The sequence below is a fragment of the Sturnira hondurensis genome, unplaced genomic scaffold (genome assembly GCF_014824575.4).
Source record: "Sturnira hondurensis isolate 20B ecotype Veracruz unplaced genomic scaffold, ASM1482457v3 Scaffold0000880, whole genome shotgun sequence".
NCBI lineage: Eukaryota > Metazoa > Chordata > Mammalia > Chiroptera > Phyllostomidae > Sturnira > Sturnira hondurensis.
This window is the reverse complement of record NW_028073511.1, coordinates 12,914,721-12,935,962: the sequence shown is the minus strand read 5'-3', so window position 1 is coordinate 12,935,962 and position 21,242 is coordinate 12,914,721. Positions and strand designations below refer to the sequence as shown.

Here is a 21,242-nt window from a genome sequence, read left to right as displayed (position 1 = left end):
AATTTCATGTGTTACAAAAAGGTTCCTCTGCCTTTTTTGTATAATGTCTGATCATACTGAGCTCTGCTTTGGGGATTAGTAAATACTGCATCTGCCTTCCTTTTGGTTCAGTATAGAGCAGGAATCCCCAGCCCCCAGCCAGGAACCACTATCTCAGGGTCCATAGCCTATTAGGAACTGGGCTGCACAGCAGGGGGTGAGTGGCGGGTGGGTGTGCCTACTTCACCACAGGAGCTCTGCCTCCTGTCCCCCTCCCCTGTTCATGGAAAAATTGTCTTCTACAAAACCCATCTCTAGTGTCACAAAGCTTAGGGACCACTGCTATGGGGAATAAGATGTAATGATCTCAGAACATCCTATGTTATCTAAATCAGGTACCACCAGATTGCAGACTGGTACAACCACTATGGAAAACAGTATGGAATTTTCTAAGAAAACTAAAAATGAACGTGTCTTTTGACCCAGCAATTCCACTATTAGGAGTATATCCTAAGAACCCTGAAACACCAATCCAGAAGAACCTATGCACCCCAATGTTCATAGCAGCACAATTTATGATAGCCAAGAGTTGGAAGCAACCTAGATGCCCATCGGTAAATGACTGGATCAAAAAACTGTGGTACATTTACACAATGGAATTCTATGCAGCAGAAAGGAAGAAGGAGCTCCTACCCTTTGCAACATCATGGATGGAACTGGAAAGCATTATGCTGAGTGAAATAAGCCAGGCAGTGAAAGACAAATACCATATAATATCACCGTTAACAGGAATCTAAACAACAAAACAAGCAAGCAAAATATGACCAAAGACACTGAAATACGGAACAGGCTGACAGGGTCCAGAGGGGAGAGAATCACAGGGGAAAGGGGAAGGATTCACATGAACAAGTATAAAGGACACATAGATAATAACTAAGGTGGGGGATGGAAATGAGAGGGGAGTGGGGAGCACTGGTGGGGGGCAGGACTGGGAATATAAGACAGAAAACTGTACTTGAACAAGAATTAAATAAAGAAAAAATAAATAAATCAGGTAACACCACACATTGAGCTGCTATATATCTAGTACTGAGATTTTTTGGTGGCATGTATTTTGCACTGCCAAATACGATAGTCACTTAGCCATAGGTAGTTATGAGCACTGGAAATGTGGCCTAGGGCAACTGAGGAACTGAGCCATAGTTTACCTCTAATTACCTCTAAATAGCTACATGTCGCTCATGTCCTAGTTATTGGACAGTGCAACTCTAAGGGTGTCTGGCAGCTTCTAATACCTCTCATTCTTGGCCTGAATTTCACGAAGGTTCATCCATTCATTTTTACAAGAGTCTATCAATTTTACAAGTTGTAGCCGGTGGGTTTCACTTGTTCTAGGTAGCTCATTGCCAGAAACAGAACTAGAGGGAGTATTGGAGCTGAAAAGTGGAGGCTTTTGATTTTGGCTGTTTTTTATGAGCTCTTGAGACAGATCTAGATGAGATTGAAGGGGAAGACGGGGTTGAGGGAAGATTTTTAGGTTGGGGAGACTCGAACAGATTCTTCAGCAGGAAAAAAGAATCCTGTGGAGAGAGGGAACTGAAGATGAAAGGGGGAAAGATCCAGGGTGCAAGTGGGAGGGTGGGAAGCCACTCTTTATGAACTGAGAGGGAAAGGTTGACTTCTTTTTAAGTGTTTAAATTGTTTTGAAGTGAAATCACATAATACAACCTTTATTTTTAAATGGTCAATTCAGTGACACTTGGTTCATGCACAGTGTTGTGCTTCCACTACTTCTACCTAGTTGTAGAGCGTTTTCATCGCTCCCAAAGGAGACCCAGTGCTCATCAGCAGCTACTTCCTGTTCTCCTCTCCCCTACGGCCTCTGGGCAGCCACTAATCTTTCTGTCTGTGGATTTGCCTATTCTGCATGTTTCATACAGATGGAATCATACACTAGCTAACCTTTGTATTTGGTTTCTTTCACTTTAGTGTAACGTTTCAAGGTTCACCCATGTTGTAGTGTGTAAACAAGTGACGTGACATTTTAAGGAGAGGGAGTTTTAAGGAATTCATATTGACAGCCTGAATCTTGGCACAACAGCCAGTTCCTCCAGTTGGATTTCCCTTGGATGAAGACCCCACAGAGGTGGATGTGGCTTCTCAACTGTTTGGGGAAGGGTTGACTGGGAGGTCCAGTATGAGCAAGGAAACACACCCACCGGGGCCGGAGTGGAGGGGTGGGGCAGAAAGGTCTTGATGTGGTGCTGGTCGTCCCGAGAGCGAAAGGACTGCCAGCGTGGAGTTGGGGAGGAGGAATGGATGGGTGGGAACTTGTGTTAAGAGGTGGAGGAATCACTGTTTCAACATGGGGTAAATTTGGGTTCCCAAGTTAGAGTGTACATGTGGAAACGTGAGCCCACCTGAAGGGGGATAACTCTTCTGTTTGTAGGTCAGGGTCACCCATAGCTTCTCGCTGCAGATGGACAGACCAGGTTTCCAAGGAGGCAAGTGAGGTGGAAGATGGTAACCTCGCCCTGCTGGGTGAATGATGCCACGCTGCTGTTTGGAGGGCTTCTTGCTCAGTTGGAAGTGGGGTGGTGAAAAGCAGACCTCGAGTTTTGTTCTTTTTGGTGAATGTTGTTCTTGGCTTCTTTTTGATGAAGGTTGGTAGAGCTGAGTCAGCCACTCTTGTTGGTGCCAAGAGCAGTGTTGGAGGCCAGTGGTGTCCACAGCAAGGCAAGTTCCAGGCCCACTGTCTTGTCAGAGGACTTTACTGGCTTTTAAGGTGTTCCCATTTTGTCTTCAGTTTGCTCTTCAGTCATTCTTCCCACATGTAATAGCTACCCATTGTGCGCCAGGGGCTGAGTGGGTACCTCATGGTGAACCAGGCAGGCACATCCCCTTTCTCCTGAGGGACCTAGATACTAACCAAATGTTACTGCGTATTTGGAGTATAATTAGAGTATACATAGAGGGACCTAACCTAGCCTGGGGCTTTGGGGAAGGAGTGAGGGAAGATTTCTTTGGAGAAGTTTATGGCATAAATGCAGGTAAGTGGGGAGTGGGGTAGGTGGATAAGGGAGCGTTCCCTGCTGATATCTGCCCGAGTATAAGGTGTAGTGGAGGAGGTGGAAGGAAGCCTGTGTGGCTGGGGGACGGTGGGTAGGAGCAGAGGGCAGAAGTTGGGCAGGACGCAGTGTCAGCCAGTGCATGAGGGGGCTCTATGCAAAGTGAGGAATTGCAGGTTGTATCCAGAGTAAGGGGACACATTTGAAAGACTTCAGGCAGGAGTGGCCTGATAGTTCTGGTGGGTTTAAAAAGATCATTCTGGTGCCGTATAGAGATAAATAGGAGGAGACAAGAGTGGGTGCTTGAAAGCAATCTGGGAGCTCTGGTCTTGGATGGTGGTAGGAAAAAGTGGATGTTAATTAGGTGCTTGGGAGATAGTATCAACAGACTAAGAGATGACTGCATTGCTCTGCTACCCTGCCCCTTCTCCCTACTGTGTCTTTTATGCCTTCAAGCCTGTTTTCGTACTGTGCCTTCCGCTTGAAATGCCCATCAACATTCTGCCTTGTAAAATCCTTAATAACCAGGCCACGTGTCACTGCTGTGAAGTTTTCCCTGATCATGGCTCAGAATCAGTTCATTTAGCAAATATTTATAGAGCCTTTGGATGTTTTACTGTGCTTCAAATTGTTGCTGACTTGGTGTTCTACTGAAGTGCTAATCACATGACAATTGATCAGATGGTTGCTTAATAAAGTTATGATAGAATTTGAAATATTCTGCAGGCCTACCTGAGATCTCAGCTCTTCACAGAGCCTGGCATCCCACTCCGGCCTCCACTCCTTGGTATTGGGGGTACCCTTCTTGCATTCCCTGGCCTCCCTTCGTCTACTAGTCTTTTCAGTGTCATTCAGGCCCCACTCCCTGGGGAACCCTCTCTGTGTCCCAGCCCCACATCTCTTCCTGCCACCACAGCCCTCACCCCCTCAGCTCTCCCTCTCTTACCTGGTGCTGTTGTGGCATTGGTGACTTTCTGTTGTGGACGGAAGTAGCATTCAAACTGTAAAGAATTTTTATTTTACTTGAGCCCAAGCAGTTGACAAGGTTGTGCTCTTGAGGGTGGTTATTTCAGAGGTTTGTTTAACCTAGATGCACAAAAACACTGGCAAGTCTTGCTTAAGACAAAGAAACCTTTCACTACAGTAGTCATGCCTGGGGCATGCCTGCCCACTATTTTTGAAGTTAGAAGTTTATGATTAGGTTACCTTCCCTGGAACCCCTTCACCCCACACTGTGCACGTGTGATTCCAGGTATGTTGCGTAATTACAGACTCTCTCAGGTCCACTCCGTCCAGAAGAGTGCTTGTCAATGGTTGGCATGCATAACTGTCCACAGGTGACTCACAAGCATCCTAATTTCCCATAAGTGATAGGTAAGGGCAATGTGAAATAAAAAGCATTTGGATGTGTGTAATAGTTTGGCATATGATACAGGAATGGGTGTCTTAACCTAGCATTTGTGTTTTAGATTGAAGAATAATACCCAAATGGCCCATTTTGCTATATCTTTCCATGAATTGTTTTCGGGTGGGACACCTAAACACAAGAAGTTGGTCAGTAGTAAATGGAGTATGGATGGAGCAAATGGCATTGTGGAGGATAAATTATGGATTAGCCTTCTTGAACTTTTTATTTTATTTTATTTATTTATCTTTAGAGAGGAAGGGAAGGAGAGAGGGAGAGAAATATTAATGTATGGTTGCCTCTCGTGCATCTCCCGCTGGGAACTGGCCTGCAACCCAGGCATGTGCCCTGAGTGGGAATCGAACCGCAATCCTTTGGTTTGCAGGCCCATCCTCAGTCCACTGAGCTATGCCAGCCAGGGCTAAACTTTTAACCATAGGATAGAATTTTCACTTTAAAAAGTAGGCCTGGAGGGCAGGGCAAAGTCAGGAGACTAGCTGATGTTTAACACACTGATTTTCTGCATTTTTTTCAGTCTCTGTGGAATAGGGTTACCAGTGTCCAAAAAATGTCCTTGGCCTCAGGTTAATCTGTTCTTCCAGTCCTTGAAGAGAGGTTATTTATGCATTAATCCACAGGCCTTTTCTAGTGTCTGCATATTTCTGAAAGTTCTTCCTTAAGTCAAACCTCAAGCTAAACTCTGCTTTGTAATCTTCTTTGGAGATGGAGAAATTTTTATTTTATGGTAGCTCATTTCTCAGCTTTTTGTTTTGATCTAAGACTAGATAGTTATCCCGGCTCATTGCCAGAGGCCCATTTTTTAAAAGTTGTTTATACATCCATGTTTTTTAAAATGTGTGTTTTTAATTATATAAAATTATATAGTTAATATCTATCGGTAGGGGTAGATCTGTAACTGATTTTATTATGTTCTGCATATCCATAGTTCCAGGGGGTATGGAAAAAGCTCATTACTCGTCCTGGCTGTTAGAAACTGACCAGTGCTGAACGCGGTAGACACATTTCTCTTTCCATATCATGCTGTCCTCTGGTACATTCCAACCAGAAGTTTCCCATTGAGGTTTTTTTTTTTCAGTCTTAACCTCAGTGAAAAATCACTTTAACACTATTATGTGCTTTTATGTCAATTTCTTAGCAGGTCTGCTTCTTGAGGATTAATATGACCTCATCATGTATGCCATCTACAGGACACCAAAGTCTGTTTAATGATTCATTTGAATGTGGAAGAAAAACCAAATCAAGTGTGCGTCACATAAGCATTGTAACCAGTAGCAACCACTGGCTCACTGATACTATTTTGTACACACATTCTCTTGGTGTTAGGTTGCCTTGGACATAAATCGTTCCTCACAAAACCTGAGATTATTGCTGAGGACTCAGTAGTGTATTATACGTATTTGTAAGTTGTTAGTTGGATGCACTTTATTTTCCTAGCAACGTTCAACTGTGTAATTTCACTATAAAAGGCACGAGCTCAGGGGCCAGACAGCCAGGGTTTGTTTGAATCCCCAAGTACAGGTTCAATGATTTGTTGCAGTAACTTCTAGTGTGTGAACCTTTATATCCTCTGTAAAGTAGATAAAATAACTCTTTACAGGGTTACTAAGGAATAATAGTATATGTGAAGTACATAATAGGATGCTTAGCATATACCAAGTGTTCACTCTTAGTTACTACTTGTAGTAGTAGTAGTAGTAATAGTAGTACTGTGTTTTCTATTTTTAATGATGTTACCTGGAAGCTAGGAACCCTCTAAAGGAAAGATATTATGGTTTCGTAATTAAATCCTCTTAACTCATTAGTGAGGTGTTACAGTCTATAAGGATGTGAGATTTGTTTGATAATGGAACAAATTAGGCCAGAGTTAATGCCACTTTATCCTGTTAGACCTTGGCTAGCTTATCCCATTGCCTGTCCTACATCTTGCTATCCTCTTCCCTTCAGTGTGACTTAATTCTCTGGCCGTGGGCCACTTGTTATCATGAGTTTTAGGAACCAGGGAGGAGTCCAGTTGATCCTAATTTGAAGCTGCTGGGTCCTTCGCCACTTATTTATTCTGGGTGTGTCACTGAACTGAAAAGTACAGGCAGGGGTATCTGGGGTTTCTCATTAGTGTCCTAATACATATGAAATTTCTCCCTGAGAAGTCCGAAGTTTTTCTAGATGCTCACTCGGTGCCTGCACATGGGATTGGGAGAACGAAGCCATTTTACGATGCTTTATTGATAATACCACTAATGACATAAACTCAATTTGGCTGACTTGGCTACTGATTAGCAAAACTGACCTGTCTTCTGCAAAATGTTATGTACCCAGTTAAAAAACCAGCTGAAAGAGTCTTTTTACTTCACATTAAAAAATTCATAAAACATTTTCTTTGAAACCTAGTTTTCTGAGGTTCTTTTAATAGAATTGAATTTACTGTTTTATAGGGCTTGTTTGTTGATGGGTTTATATATTTTGGTATTTTAAAAAACAGTCTGTGTCCCCAGACAAAGTAGATATTTAACAAATGCTTAAACTGTGCTTTTTAAAATCCATGCTTATTCCCAAGGATCCTTATTGTTTATGTAAGATGCAAGGCTTCTCTTAGAGTTTTTAGAAACTGGTAACTAGCCCTGGCTGGTGTGGCTCAGTGGATAGAGTGTTGGCCTGGGAACTGAAAGGTCACGGATTCCATTCCCAGTCAGGGCACATGCCTGGGTTGTGGGCCAGGTCCCCAGGTGGGGGTGGGGGGTGTGGGAGGCAACTGATTGATGTTTCCCTTGCATATCAATGTTTCTCTCTTCTTTCTCCTCCCTTCCTCTCTCTCTACAAATAACAAATCAAAATCTTTTTAAAAAAACAAAAAAGCTGGTAACTGGACTGGACTTGGTTCCTTGGTTTGAGGGGAAATTGTTATGGAATGCAGGCAGTTCCATTTACAGGTTCCCCCTGATACCTGAAACTAGAGTATTCCTATGAAACCTTTGGTCAGCCAACCAAGATAGTGGAAAGCAAAGAAGCAATCACTGTTGATTTATATTGAAAAACTTGGTTCCCAGACTCCAAATTTGATGCACACACAACGTCTTTATTTCATTCACCATCACAGAAAATACTGATTTGCGTCCAGTTTTACACTAAGCATAACACCCTTACGAGCTCTCAGGCTTCTCTGAACCTTGCCACACGTGTTGCTAACAGTTGCACAAAATGAACTGAGATAAAGCACAGATGCTCACAGAAACAGTTCAAAGCCCTGGCTGCTTGATGCTGAAATGCTAGATGTAGTTGTTGCAAAACAAACCCACATGCTATTTTCACTTCACCTTTTTTCAAAAAATGAAAATCCTCTTCAGATTTCTTCTTGTTAGCAAAATGGATGTACTTCAAAGCAAAGCGGCAGAATGCAAACTTTGAGAAAAGTGGGTAACGCCTGTACTGATCACCTGAGTGAAAGAAAGATTTTTAACATGAGTGATCAGTTAACAAATACCAGCTTATATGTACAGATTATTCCTTTAGAAAGTGTAAGATACACAGAACTTAATTATTGCTCACTTTACTGTTCCATGCATTAGCCACAAATGGTTTTTTTATGTATACAAATTTTCTTAATTTTATCTTTCAATTACAGTTGGCATTTAATATTTTATATTAGTTTCAGGCATATAGCATAATGGTTAGATAATTATATAATTACAAAGCGATCACTGTCAAAACTCAAGTACCTACCTGTCACCATAGTTATTACAATGTTACTGACTATATTATCTTTGCTAAACTTCACATCCCTGTGCCTATTTTGTAACTACCAATCTGTACTTCCTAATCCCTTCACCATTTTCACCAATTTTCCCCAACCCCCTCCCCTCTGGCAACCATCAGTTTGTTATTTGTTTGAGTCTATTTCTATTTCCTTTGTTCATTTATTTGGTTTTTTAGATTCAACATACAAGTGAAATCATATGGTATTTGTCTTTGTCTCATTTCACTGAGCATTATATCCTCTAGGGCCATCCATGGTGTCACAAATGGTAAAATTTCATTTTCTTTAAAGATTTTATTTATTTAATTTTTAGAGGGGAAGGGAAGGAAAAAGAGGGAGAGACGCATCAGTGTGTGCTAGTCTCTCAAGCACCTCCTACTGAGGACCCAGCCCACAACCTAGGCATGTGCCCTGACTGAGAATTGAACTGGCGACCCTTTGGTTCTCAGGCCTGCACTCAATCCACTGAGCTACATCAGCCAGGGTGTGTTCTTTTTTTTTTTTGTATGGCCGAGTAATATGCCATTGTATATATGTACCACAACTTTATTCAGTCTTCTGTTGATGGGCACTTGGGTTGCTTCCATATATTGGCTATTGTAAATAATGCTAAAATAATCATAGGAGTACGTGTATATTTTCAAATTAGTGATTTGGGTTTCTTTGGACATACACCCAGAAATGGAATTACTGGGTCGTAAGGCAGTTTTATTTTTAAGCCTTTGAGGAAATTCCACACTGGTTTCCACAGTGGCTGCACCAGTCTGCATTTTCACCAATAGTGTAAAAGGGTTCTCCTTTCTCCACATCCTCGCCAGCACTTGTTGTTTGTTTATTTATTTATTGATGATGGTCCTTTTGACAAGTGTGAGGTGATAGCTCATTGTGGTTTTAATTTGCATTACTCTGATGATTAGTGACATTGAGCATCTTTTCTATTGGCCATCTGTATGTCCGCTTTGGAAAAGTATCTGTTCAGGTCATCTGCCCATTTTTTAATTGGATTGTTTGTGGGGTTTTTTGTTTTGAGCTATATGTATTCTTTATAAATTTTTAATATTAACCCCTTATTTACACAGATTTTCCATATATTTAATGTTTATTCAGCCATTGAGATTCATGTACAATTTATATTTTTAATATATGCACAGGGCCTTTTATATTAGACTAAATTAGTGGCAAACATTTTTTTTTCCTTCATGAAAATACCTAGTGCTGGCCACAGTGAGGTTGTATCCGCTGCTCATGTAGACCCTGCTGGTGGGAGCATAAGTAGGTAAAAATGTTTGGGGAAGAAATTTTACTGTGTGTTTTAAGACCTTTGGAGCTAATCACCTGGTTTCAGGGCATCTCACCCAAGGAAATAATTTAATACATAGCTGAAGTTTGGTGTGCAAAGATATTTATTGTAATATTCGAATATTGAAGAGTAGTAAAATCATGGAAACAGATTAAGTGACTAATAATGGAGAAATCACTAAAGCGTTTATATAAATACTGCTCCAGAACTCAAATTATTGTGATTTCCAGTTCAAGGTGAGGGATATTGCAGTTGGGGATAGACCAAGGCTTTTGCAGCTGAATGTGGTCCAAGGTGTCTTTGCTTGTACACGTCGAAGGGGCAACATGGATTCTGCCACATTCTCGGTTGCTTTTTGTTTTTACTTTAGAATAGAACAAATGAAGGTTTCCTCTACATTCTAGATTTTCTGTAATAAACATCTGTTTTTAAAATTATAGTACCATGGGGAGGGAAGTAGGTGTAGTGGCTAAAAGGGCAGGCAGACCCTGCCTGTGGTGTGACCTTGGGTAAATGACTGACTGCTTTCTGCCTCCGTGTACTTCTGTGTGAAAGGGGGGGTGTGTGCAAGGGCTGGTATGAGAACTAAGTGACATTGTCCCTGTAAATGTACAGCAGAACCACTATTGGCACACAGTGAGAACTGAGAGTTAGTTATTGAACCATTACAATCTTCAAAGAAAATGACTGGAAAATTTTAAAAAATCATGTGAAATAGTGGGCTGGAGGAGATTAATCTAGATGGTTATTAGATTCTCTTGGAGAGATACTAATGTGATAGAATGACTTTGGAAAGCTTCCTCGTAGCACTAGTCATTAGCAGACCATTTAGTGAAGGGAAATAGAAATTTGCTAAATAATTCAACCTCTCAAAGTGTGTAATTCATGGTAGAATATAGCTGGCTTAATGTTTTCTTGGGACAACAATAGTTTCCTTAAACAAATATATGGCTTAGGTCCCAGCTTAAGCTTGAACAACTTATATTTAACGCGCTTTTCTCTGTAAGTGAACATGTCAGTGCAGTGACTTTTTGCTAATTTGCTGCCCAGTAATTCAAAGTATATGGCTTGCCTTTCAACTCAACAGGCACATGTGAAGCTGTGTAATGGATCCGTGATTGATAAGGGTGGCAGCAGAGCAGTCCGTTTCTAGATGATAGGAGTTTTGCTTGTTCCCTTATTCCAGCCCCCTTGCCCCTGTAGTCCCTGGCTCATCAAAGAGCACCCGTATCCAGGGTGCAGAGTGAGAAGCCAGGAGCTCGGACTCCCTCCGGTCCCTCACCTTGTCCATCCCTCCCCTGCATGGCGGACTCTTATAGTAGTAGTTCCCTAACTGCCTTGACCCGGGTCACACCTTCTTCCTAGCCTCCTGAACACCCTGCTCCCAGCACCCTTCCTGTTTAAAATCAGACACTAGAGCCCTTATTCACTCTCTAACCTCATTTTTCTCTCTCCTCCCTTCCACACCCAACTGGCAAGCCTTAACTCAAACATTACTCTGAAGCCTCGCCTAATCTCTTGTCCCTATGTAAAACTGACTTTTTTAATGCCCATTTCCCCTTGAATGTACTGTGTCAAGACACCTCACTGTATTGTAGTTTGTTACCACTTCTCTCTTCCTTGCTAGACTCTGATTTCTCTGTGGGCAGATTAGTCTTGTGAATTTTTGTGTCCCAGCACCTACCTCAGTGGGTTAAATGTACGTTCAATGGGTATTTGCTGATGGTAATTTTAGAAATAGCTGCCATGAGGCAGCTATTGAGGTGCTTGTGAATTGTGCCAAATGACTCATAGACTCTCATTTAATCTTCACAACAACCCGTGAGGTGTAGGCGTTATTATGCACAAGTGTATGGATCAGGAAACGGGGATCTATACAGGTTTAGCAGCATACCAGAGAGCCTATTACGGCGTTCTGTCAGAGCCCAGGGGGTCGTAGCTCAAATGGCACGAACGTCAATTCCATTTCCTCATAGAAGTAGTGAGGGTCTGTAGTCGTGTTGGTACCACTTCATTGTGAGTTTTTAGTTCACGGCTCATCCAGAGGCCTATTAACCACATTTAAGTAGGGTTCTTCATTTGGAGACTTAGGGTCCCTAGGGTTTGGGGGACTCTAAATGTCAGTTTTACCCAAACTCTTTTTTGCTTTAATCAATGTTTTACAATTAGTGTAGGATCCCAAAAGGTTAAGAACTAACAATGTAATTTCTATAGAAAATAGAATTTTCCAAAGGCCAAATAACTAGTTTACAAAGTAACATCTGGAATACAACCCTTTTGTAGAGTAGAGATTATGTGTTTTGATAATTGGAATCAATGAATAAAAATGATTCACCTTAGAGACTGAGTTTTTAAAAAGTAGCAATTTTCTCCAGAATCTGTAAACAATGACTCATTCTCTTTACCTCTTAAACAGAAAACTACCTCTCTGTTAGGTACCAAATGTTCATGTACCACCCCACCCCCAAACCGTGAGTTGAAGCCCTAACCCCAAGCGTGGTGGTGTTTGGGGGTGAGCCCTTTGGGAAGTGATTAGGTTTAGGTGAGGTCATGAAATGGGGCCTGTGATGAGATTAGTATCTTTATGGAAGAAAGTGGCCAGCACCCTTCTTCTTCTCCTCTTGAGGCTGAGGATACAGCCGGAAGGTGGCTGTCTACAGAGGAGGAGGAGGGCACTGAATCTGCTGGCACCTGTCTTGGACTTCCAGGCATCTGTCTCAGCCTCCAGAACTGAGAAGTAAGTTTCTGTTGAAGCCACCCGGTCTGTGGTATTTTGTTAGAGCAGCCTTGAGCTGACTTAAGACACGGTCCCCTCCCTTCTCTCACCTGGTGGCATATATTAAATTGTGTAGATGGGAAAAAAGTCTATGGAAGAAACCATAATACATTTTTAAACATGTCATCACTTCTGTAGTCATATTCATTTTTCTTAAGTAACTGTTTTCATCTGGTCCTGCATAGGACAATGAGATAGCTTTTCCAAATCAAAGTAAGATGGTTTGTGTTATTTTGTATCTGTCGTCCTCCCCCAACCAATAAAATATCCTTGCCTTTTGGTGGGGCAGGGGTTTAGGGGGGGTGGTGTTGAGCTGTTGTGGATTCTTGCTGCATTTCTGTGTTTTGAAGTCAGCTAAAAATATGGATTCCAACTAGGTGACAGCTAGATTCCTGAGATGAAGGGAAAGGGCCACGCTCTCCATCTCTGCCACTCACCATAATGCCTTAAACACATTTGGTGCTCAGTAAAGCACCAAGTGATATATGCCATTTTACCACCTAACTTTTTTTCCTAAAATTTTCACTCGATCGACTGCTGCAGGAAAGAATTTTTACAAGGTCTATACACAAATAGTTCTTTTTTTCCCTCAGTTATGTCCTTCACTTGTGTGTTGGGACCTGTTGATATCGCTCCCTTGGTGTTCTGCCTGTAGGTAGGCACCTAGTTGGCCTCATGTTAATTTGATCACTGGCTTCCATTGATTTTGTTACAGCGAGATGGCTTGTGTGACAGCTTGGACTTGAATCTTGGTGCTTGGGAAGAGTTGAAATGAAGGGAAAGTCTTATTACTAGCCAGTCAGCATATTCAGTTACATTAATATGACTTGCTAAAATACTTGGATTTCCACTAAAATGTAATCAGCTTAGGACCGAATTCTCAGTATTTCACTTTTAATAGTTGTCAAGGGGGTTTTAGACACAGTGGCACATTTGTTAAAAGTAGCACTTGGTGAAAAGAAGAGCATTGCTAGGAAGAGATCTAATCTTGCTGGAGAATTTCCAGCGAGGGTTACAGAAGACATCAGCTCAGCCTTTACTGGAAAGCATCCACTGTCCTCTGGAGAGCTGTGAGAATTGAGTGGCTCCTTCCTGTTGACAGACAGCAGAAGGCCCGTGGCTGAGCCCGTGTGACTCTGACACAGGGCCCGCCCCAGTCACCTCTTGACTCACATAATGACGGAACTCCATCACATTGTCAGAACGCTTCTTAAACCACTGTGTGTGTGTTGTTCCCCCCAGTGGGCTGACAAGAAAATGATCCAAGAGATACAGGGTCATTTTCATATTGGGAAAAGCTATTTTTTTGTTTCTAGTTTTGTTTTTTCCTCTGTTTTTATTATTACAAAAAGCTTTTATTAATATTTTTAAAAATCTCAGGTGATGAACACACAATACTGTTGACGATGTATTATAGAATTGTACACCTAAAACTTACATAATTTTTATTAACCAATGTCACCCCAATATTCAGTTAAAAACCTTTTTTTAGCCCTGGCTGGTGTGGCTCAGTGGATTGAGCACCAGCCTGTGAACTGAAAGGTCGCTGGTTTGATTCCTTGTCAGGGCACATTGCCTGAGTTGTGGGCTGGCCCGCCCACCCCCCCATTGGGGGAGCATGAGAGGGAATGGACCGATACATATCTCTCATACAGGGAGGTTTTTCTCCCTCTCTAAAATACAATAAATAAATAAAAATTAAAGTCTTTTTAAACCTCAAATCTGAGGACTCTATATTTATCTACAGTTTTCTCTGTTCCATTTATGAAGATAATGGAAAGTGGCAAAGGAATAACTGATAGCAGGAGCTTAGGGTTTCAGGCATGGAAACAGAGTAGATTTACAGGTGTAGCTCGGTTGTCTGTGCCTGCTCATCCACAGTCCTGTGCAGCAGAATGTGGCACTCATAACTCTGATTCCAGAACCCTTCAAGATCACAGAATGTCTCTGAATCATCAAAGATTAAACTTTATTCAGGAAGATGTTATTTGATATATTTAATGATTTTCTTATTCTGAAGACTGGCTTGGGTAAGATGCATGATACCTTGAAGTGAATTGGAACATCAGGTGGATCAAAACAGTATTCCCCATCGGCTGACTAGTCTGAATTAAATGTTTACTGGGAAGCTAGTCAGGCTGCTGGAAACTTGAAAAGTGCAAACACCACCGTGAAGGAAGGGTCAGTGTTTTATGAATGGAGTCATAGTTCAGACCGTTCCTTTCTATACCCAACCTGCTTCCTTCACACGTACTTACAGGTGCCAGAAAATCACAACCGTGAATCACTGTGTTGGGGGCGGTGGAGGGGGCAGGTGGCAGTTGAATTTTTTAAAAAATCAAAGGCATAGTCTTGTTCGTCGATTTGTTTTTCTCACTTTTGTAGATCTTTAAAAAATACAACTTTTCATGTTAAGATATTCTAGATCCATAAGCAGTTGCAAAAAATAATAGAGATTCCAACTACCCTTTACTCAGTTTCTCCCCGTGGTAACATTCTGCAGAACTGCAGTTCAATGTCACAACCAGGATATAGACATGGTTATAGTCAGGACACAAGATACAGAATGTCCTGTCAGCCCGTGTGCCCTTATATAGCCACATCCGCTCTCCTCCTGCCTTCTTCCCGTCTCTAACCCTGGCAGACACTAATCTGTTCTGCATCTCTCTAATTTTATCTTTTTTAAAGTGTTATGTTGTATAAATGGATTGGCTTTTTTTCAAACATTATAATTTCCCTGGTGAGTCCTACATGTTAAATTTATCAGTAGGGTGCTCCTTTTTATTACAGAGCAGTGGTCAATAGCATGAATATACTGGTGTGTTGAGTCATTCACCAAGGTGATGGGCATCTTGATTGTTTCTGGTTTGGGACCGTTACAGAAAAAGCTGCTGTGAACATTCATGTACAAGTTTTTGTGTGAACATAAGTTTTCATTTATCTGGAATAAATGCTCAACAACTTTAATTTAATGATGGTATACTATTTAATTATATGCCCGCACCGTAATTTATCTTATCAGGTTTCTTTTAGATAGATATTTAAACATGTCCTCCCCCATTTTCTGCTGTTAAATCACCGATGATAATCTTACAGATCAGTCTTAATGCTTCTTGTGTCCTTAGTGGATGTGTATAAGGATTTCTAGAAGTGGGCTTGAGTATGCAGTATTTTAAAGCTTTTTTTAAAAAATACCTTTCCATTTTTTAAGTTTTTTTAAATTTTTTTAAGTGGGCCTAATTCCAGAACATTTTCACAACCTCAGAAATTCCATACACATCAGCAGTTACTTCCCATCATGCCTCCCTGTGGCCCTTGGCACCCACTAATGTACTTTGTATGGGTCCACCTATTTATGGTGACTGACTTCTTTAGTATATATTTTTAAAGATTTTATTTATTTTTAGAGGGGAGGGAGGAAGAGAGGGAGAGAAATATCAACTGATTGCCTCTCAGAGACCCCAAACTGGGGACATGGTCTGCAACCCAGGCACTTGCCCTAACTGGGAATCGAATCAGTGACCCTTTAGTTCCTAGGCCTATGCTCAATGCACTGAGCCACACCAGCCAGGGCTAGCATAATATTTTCAAGGTTTATACATGTGATAACATCTATTAAAACTTCCTTTTATGGATGAATGACATTCTGGTGTACTGATATATTACATTCTGTTTGTCAGTTGATAGACCTTTGGCTTGTTTTCATTTTTTGACTGTTAGAAATAATGCCACTGTGGATATTTGTGCAGGTTTTTACATGGACGTATGTTTTTGTTTCTCTTCTGGATACACACACACACCCAGAGGAGTAGAATTGCTGGGTCACATGGCACCTCTGTTCACTTTTTGAGGACCCACCAAGCTACTTTCTGAGGTACCATTGACAGTCCCACCAGCCATGTTCGAGCAGTCCAGTTTGTCATTGTCTATCCTTATGATTATAGCCATCCTGGTGGATGTTACGTGGATCTTTTTAAATGAAAGAGGGCCAGTGCTGTTTGGGCTATGCCAACTTGGTAATAGTTGGTCCTCCTGACCTACCAGGTGTGAAAACTACATGTGCACTGCTAGTGTTGAAGTTCCGGTGGTTTTAGCCGTCTGACTCCAGGCTTCTGTAGAAGAGGAAGCTATGAGCCTGCCTGCCCCTCCTGTCAGAGCACCCCACTTGCTGTGCAGTTCTGCCTGGGGTGCACCCAGTGGCGCCCTCTGAGCCAGCCCTGCTGGAAGAGCCTGCATTGGAGGCCATGGGGAGTACCTGTCTGTGCTTTGTGACTAGGCTGCTGCTTTGAGACAAGTTTGCAAAAATGTTTACACTGAAAAATTCCCGGGCTAGTTTGTATCATAACAACAGCAATTGTTTTACTCCTTCACAGAAAAAAACAAAACTGTTTTTCTTAGAAACTGTAAGATAAAGACTAGAAAGACTGGTAGTTTTCATTTTCATCATGACATTTCAAAATTTATTGCAGATTATAAACTGTCAAAATGGTAGCTTTAAAATGTACTTTAAAAAAAATGTGTGGTAAAAAAAATAAAAACCACGCAACTGTGTGGTGGGTTTCAAAGAGCACACTATTTGGGCACATAGTGTGGTAAGCAGTGTCCTGGGACTTTCCCCGATATTTTCCCCTTGATTTTTACATCCCAGGAAACTCAAGTTCCAGTAAACCAGGATGGTTGGCCACCCTAAGTCATACAAACCTGCATTTAACTGAATGGGTCTGTTTGTTGTTTGACCAAGTTACTTAAAATCTCTGAACTTTAGTTTCCTTATCTATAAAAGGAGGATAATTGCTTATTGAGACTTCGAAAAGCTAGGTATGCAATAGATAGTAAGTGATAGCTCCCTTTCTGTTAAGCTTCATGCTCGTAATAAATACTATATTGTTTTCATAACCAAATTCTACATGTTAGATAGCAGACTTCTTTATTTTCTTTTCAGTTCCAATTAAGTCAAAAGGGGAGCATTTAATTTTTAAGGCCTGCATTGATTATGTGTAGTAACCCAAAGGAAAGCTGGCTAGGGGAAGAAGAGTTGACTTCTAAGAACCTCTTTCTCTAATGCCACTGACCTCGTTAGTTTCAAGTCTTGTCCACTGCTGAGCAACAAAAGACTGCAAAATTTTAGCAGCTTAAAACAGTAACCATTTATCATCTCACACAGGCTCTGCGGGTAAGGGACTGTAGAGAGGCCTTGCCCTGTGGTTCTGGCCCGGGGTCTTTGATGAGGTTGCAGGTGTCGCTGAAGCCATTCAGAGCTGACAGGGCCCAAAGAATCTGCTTCAAGCTCACTCAGGTGGTCACGCAGAGGGCCTGCCTCCCCAAAGGACTGCTCTCAGCGTCGCGGCTGGCTTCCCCCAGAAGTCAGGACTTGAGAAACAGAGAAACATACTGCCTGACCAAGATGAGAGTCACTGTCTCACAGCCTGATCCCAGAAGTGGCATGCCATCCTTTCTGCTGTATTCTGTGGGTTGCTCAGACAACCCTGGCTCAGTCAGTAAGGGGTCGCTGGGGACCATGTCACAGGCTGCCTTCCACAGACACCAAATTTGCCTGAAACCTTGACCCTTTACTCCAGGTGGTGAAGCTAACAGGAAGTGGCTCAGTTTAGGGATTACAATAATGGTGCTGAGCCAGAGCCCACACCTCAGCCAGTGTGCAGGTTCTTCCTGTTGTTCATCTTGTCTCCCTCTGAGAAGTACCTACTTGGTGTGTAGCCAAGTATGTGCCGTGATTTCTGGTGGTGGCAGGCGTTTGCTTTGTGGCAGCCCACACCACCCAGCTCAGTGTGATTAAACAACTGGTTACTGAATTCCTGTGTGCTAAGAACAGCAGCTGGGGGTCACAAGGAACAAGTGGGTATCTTCTCCACCTCACTGAGCTTTTGCAAACCTGGCCACTACTGACACTTGGTTTAGGAGATGACCGGTGAAGGGATCTCTCCTACTGACAGTGGTATGTTTTCTGACAACATTCCAGAATGGAGAAAGCACTTATATTACTTAATGCATACTGGTTATATGTGGTATGTACTATGTAACACAGTGTTTGATAGGAGAACTGATCCGTAACTCACTGGGGTTTTGTTTCAGCTTCAGGGATGGTTTGAAAGGAAATGGTGGGGTTAAAACAGGGAGGAAATTATGACCAAATTTGTAGGAGTAAAATATATTCTGTCCTTAAACACCATCCCAGTGTAGACTCAGTGAGTGTAATGCTATCAATATATGAGTGATATAACTCCAGGAGCAGCAAGGAATGTTATTAGAGTCCAAAAACAAACTTTACATATAGCAGTAGTTCCAAAAGAATGCTGCTTGTCAACATTACCAAGGGAACTTTTCAAAAAGACATGTTTCAGGCTCTAGACTATCGAATCAAAATTTATAGAAATCTGTTTTTTGAAGGTCCTAGGTAATTTTGAGTTGCTGACAGATTTGAGAAGCCATTGGTATGGAACTGAAGGCGTGAAGGCCTGCATTCTTTCACTCATTCATTCATGCTTTCAGCCAGCAATCAGCACTGTCAGACATGCATCCAGGCTCCGGGGAGATACAGATGGGAACATGAGAGGTTTTGCCCTAGAAGAGCTTGGAGCTTAATGGGGATTGTGAACAAATGAGCAGATAATTACAGTGTAACTGGTAATTATAACACTTAACAAATAAACGTATAATTTACCACTGATTGAGGACTAGTGGAAGTGATGGGGAGCACGTGAAAGCAAGGCCCGGAGGTCGCTACCCCTTTTCTCACTTCTCCGCATATAGGTCTTAATTACAGAGATTTCTGAGGCTTTCATTACCAGACATCATAGATGAATACAAGTGGTTTTTGTTCTTTTTTACTTTGATAGTGTAATTTAAAGTTAAGTCATTTCTGTATCTTATTCTCGTGGTTAAAGCTGTATGAACTCAAACACTACTAATGTGTTTGAGTTGGTGCTCAGCACCAACTGTGCCATAAACATCAAATGGGAAGTTGGTCAGTGCCCCAGGTCTTTGTAATGAATGTGTCATGTGCTATTCCCATTGTATTACGTACATTAATTCACTTAATCACATGTGAAAGGTACTTAATTATTTCTTTTACAAATGAGGAAATTAAGGCATGAAAGGTAAAATAATTTGCCTGAGGTTGTTACAGAGTCAGTTGTGGAGCAGGGATTTGAACCCACCGTCAGGCTCCAGGTGGGTGCTCCTAACGATTGCTACCCAAAAGCGATTGGCCCACAGGTGTCTTGCTTACCACTTCTACTGCTTTACGTCTCAAGAGGACAGAGGGCAGACCCTGTCACTACCTTTTTTCTAATGAGCAGTATACAGCCTGGCACGTAGTGGGCACTCATAAGGTCTTTGCTAATGTAGTGAGTCAGCTGCTTTTCTCATGACTGGTAGAGTGAAGGGCAGTGATTCTGAGGATGCTTGGGGAGCACAAGTCATGGGGATGACCTGTTCCCAGCGTTTGATGGATTTTTCCCCTAGTCTCACTGCAGCCCTGTAGGGATTAATCAGTTACGGTCAGCAGGCTGTTTGTGAGGACAGAGTTCTAAGTCCATCTGCAGCAGGCTGGCCTTCACCCACCCAGCAGGGAGTGTTCTGTGTGGGGATTAGCATCGCTTTTTCCAGGCGGCATTGTGCTTCAACCTGAACAAAATCATCACTGCTGCTGCTGCTTCTTTCAGATGAAAGCTAAGTCAGCATCTTTAGGTAATAAAATTCTACGAGAGTAATTTTCTGCAGTAAACCCCTCTCCAAATGCTTACTGGTTAAGTGAATTTGGGGTGTGGGGTCCCTTAATCTTCCCTGCTGAGAGCTGGGGGGCGGGGGAAGAGTTTTGAACTTGATGGTGCCATTCTGTTCTCTAGCTGTAAGAATTCCCCTAGAATACATTCTAAGATCATGTTACTCTGCCTCTCTCCACTGTTGAAAAAATTATCTATATCTAAGTTTCTTAGATCACATATATTTATGCTTTACCTTCCAAAAGTAGAAAAATGCATCTCTCTCTGAATGGGGGGAATTTTTTTTTGAATGTTTAAGAGGTGTGTGCATTTTTGTTTGAGTATCTGTTTGTTCCACACCTTGTAAAATTTGTTGCTGATCATACAATAAACAGGAGTAGGGTATCTTTGTGAGAGCGCCAGATCGCTAGCATGGAGGGCCTTTTCTCGGAGGACATGCCCTCTGTAACTAGGACTTAGGCAGGAAGCTGCCCTTGTGGGCTCTCATGTATCAGTGCGTCACACTCCCCCCCCCTTTTTTTGTTTGTAATAGCTGGTATATTGTCCCATTTACAGTGTCACCATAGATAATTGTTGTGCATGGAGAACAAATTGGATCTCGGCTTTACCTGAGAAGGTACAAAGTGTGTTCCACCATAACTGAAAATGTATCTAAGTCGTATAAAAATTGAAGTTGCTATATGCTGAGTTGTCCAGACAGCGAAGGCTCAAGAAGGCAAGGGGTACCTCTGTAACATCTAATCTGGGCCTGGGCCTCAGAGAAAGGGTCAAAGTGAAGACAGGGAGGAAGAACTACAGATGGTTCATTTAAGATCAGAGCCACTGGGTGACTCTCTACTGCTTTTTAAAAAGTCCTTCTCGCCCTGGCTGGTGTAGCTTAGTGGATTGAGCGTGGGCCTGTGAACCAAAGGATCACAGTATGATTCCCAGTCAGGGCACATGCCTGGGTTGCAGGCCAGGTCCCCAGTAGGGGACACACAAGAGGCAACCATACATTGATACTTCTCTCCCTGTCTCTTTCCCTTCCCCTCTAAAGATGAATAAATAAAATCTTTAAAAAAAAAAAGTCCTTCTCCAGGAATGCTTAAAATAGTACTTTTTAATTAACTGGTAGCAACTAAGGAGTGAGAGGTGGGGCTTATCTCCTAACCTACCTAATCTTATTTTTGTACACAGTAAGTTTTAAAAAATTCTCTC

At 42.0% G+C, this 21,242-nt stretch overlaps 1 protein-coding gene across 2 annotated transcripts in view; it reads left to right on the top strand.

The window, feature by feature from the left end:
- Positions 1-21,242, top strand: part of ELOVL5 (ELOVL fatty acid elongase 5) — a 75,814-nt gene that overhangs the window by 17,347 nt on the left and 37,225 nt on the right. The window contains exon 1 of one of the 2 annotated variants that reach the window (XM_037054969.1): positions 19,905-19,929. The exons of the other annotated variant lie outside the window; for it this stretch is intronic. The gene's annotated coding sequence lies outside the window, so the exon portion shown is untranslated. Of the gene's footprint in view, positions 1-19,904; positions 19,930-21,242 lie in introns of those variants that run through there. 2 annotated transcript variants of the gene reach the window in all.